Source organism: Gymnoscopelus braueri, assembly GCF_963280865.1.
Source record: "Gymnoscopelus braueri genome assembly, chromosome: 5".
Taxonomy (NCBI): domain Eukaryota; kingdom Metazoa; phylum Chordata; class Actinopteri; order Myctophiformes; family Myctophidae; genus Gymnoscopelus; species Gymnoscopelus braueri.
In genome coordinates, this window is record NC_137606.1 from 2,327,303 (window position 1) to 2,329,939 (window position 2,637).

The following is a 2,637-nucleotide window of genomic DNA, read 5'->3' on the forward strand; positions in this document are numbered from 1 at the left end:
CCTCCCCCTCTCTCTCGTCTCTCTCACTCACTCCCTCCCTCCCTCCATCTCTTTATCTCTCTCCCTCCCTCTCTCTCCCCCTCCCCGTCTCTCCCCCCCTCTCGTCTCTCTCACTCCCTCCCTCCCCCTCTCTCTCTCTCTCTCTCTCCATCCCTCCCTCTCTCTCCCCCTCCCCGTCTCTCACCCCCTCTCTCTCTCGTCTCTCTCACTCCCTCCCTCTCTCTCTCTCTCTCTCTCTCTCTCTCCCTCCCTCCCTCCCTCTCTCTCCCCCTCCCCGTCTCACTCCCTCCCTCTCTCTCTCTCTCTCTCTCCCTCCCTCCCTCCCTCCCTCTCTCTCCCCCTCCCCGTCTCTCACCCCCCTCTCTCGTCGTCTCTCTCACTCCCTCCCTCCCTCCCTCCCTCCCTCTCTCTCTCTCTCTCTCTCTCTCTCTCTCTCCCTCTCTCTCTCTCTCTCTCCCCCCCTCTCTCGAAGCAGATGGCGCCCTGAGGACCGACGGAGGGCGCAGGTACATAATATAATGATCATGGGGACAGAAACCCCGCAGGTGTACAGTACACCATGTGCCTGTTTAATAGCTGTGTGGGACAGTGGGAATAATAGCTTTATGTCAAAAGCCGAACGCAATGAATTTGTTACATTTCTAGACCAAGTGCCCGTGCACGTGAGAGAGAGCGAACAAGAGAGCATGCATGTGTGTCAGAGCCGGAATCTGTTCGATACAGAGTTACAGACAGCTATGGAAAGTAACTATATGCTGCTACTTAAGTACAAATTTGAGGATTTTTTGTATTTATTTACTGGAGTATTTCCATTTTTCAATACTTTTACTTCTACTCCACTACATCTCAGAGGCAAATATTGTACTTTTTACTACACAAATTATTTGAAAAATTCTTGTCTTTACATTGTTTCATTACATTACTTTTATGATATGATATTACAAAACATGCATTAACCACTTCAGCCATTTGAAAATAGCATCTACAAGCTCACAATGCTTCGCGATGCATTGTGAGCTTGTAGATCTGCTATTTTCAAAAGATTTGATACAATTTATACATTTGAAAACTTGTGAAATGGGAAATTCTGCAAAACGAGTACTTTTACTTTTGTACTTTAAGCACATTTTGATACCATTACTTTTGTACTTTTACTCAAGTACATTTTTTAAACGGGACTTTAACTTGTAACAGAGTATATCTACATTGCAGTATTGATACTTAAGTAAAAACCACTGAATATGTGTAGCATAATATAGGCCCATGGACAGCTGGATAAATAAAGCCCTGGTGTGCGCGTACATCCCGTGCGCGTGAGAGAGAGCATGAGAGAGAGGATGCATGTCTGTGTGTCAGAGCCATGAGTCTGTTCGTTACAGAAATGGCAGTTTGTTTCTAAGTGACATTCAAACATCACGAATCCCCATCAGATCATCTCCTTTGTAAAAGGTCTCCCAGCAGTAAACTCATTACCAACCATTAGGACACCATGGAGCTCAGTTAACGGCCAGCCTGCCGCTCTCAGCTCTGCCCAGCGTTTCATGGAGATTGATGAGTTGATGTATCCAGACAACATAGCTGCCTGCTAGACAGATGGACCACGTAATGGGGGAATATAACATCTCTAACATCCATCCATCCATCCATCTTCAACCGCTTATACGGAATCGGGTCGCGGGGGTAACAGTTCCACTTCCAACAGAGATTTCCAGACTTCCCTTTCCAGAGCAACATTAGCCACTTCCTCCAGGGGGGTCCCGAGGCGTTCCAAGGCCAGTGTGGAGATATAATCCCCCCCATCTGGTCCGTGGTCTGCCACGGGGTCTCTTCCCAGTGGGACATGCAGCGAGGACCTCCCTAGGGAGACGCTCGGGAGGGAGGCATCCGTACTAGATGCCCGAACCACCTAAGCTGGCTCCTTTCCAAGTGAAGGAGCGTTTCTACTCCGAGTCTCTCTCGACTGACTGACTGAATTTCTCACCCTATCTCTAAAGGAGAGGCCGGCCAACCCACGTCCGAGAAAACGAATTTCGTCCGCTTGTATCCGCAATCTTTTTCTTTTGGTCATGACCCACGCTTCATGACCATAGGTGAGAGTATGAACGAAGATTGCTCGGTAGACCGAGATATTTGCTTTCTGCCTCAGCTCTCTTTTCGTCACCACAGTGCGGTACAGTGACTGCAACACGGCTCCTGCTGATCCGATTCTCCGGCTGATCTCCTGCGCCGTCCTCCCCTCACTCGTGAACAATAAGACCCCGAGATACTTAAACTCCTTCACCTGGGGCAACGCCTCGTTCCCTACACGGAGTGCGCAATCCATGGGTTTCCTGCTGAGAACCATGGCCTCAGAGATGCTTATAAATAAATAAGGAGATTTATTTTTGAGTCATTTAAAGAAGTGAGTTCTATTTGAAAATAGCTGATCAAAAACATCTGCTATTTTCCCAAAATTATGAAGACATTTGGAAAAACATGGAATATTTTAAAAACATTTTAACAACACAAATCTTGTGTGGGGGTCCCCAAACAATTTTCAGATGGGGGTCCATGGTCAAATCAACACTGATTTAAAGAGGTGGTGCCATGGTTTTGCACTTTTTCTGTTTTTCATGTGTCTATGAGGTTGATAGAACT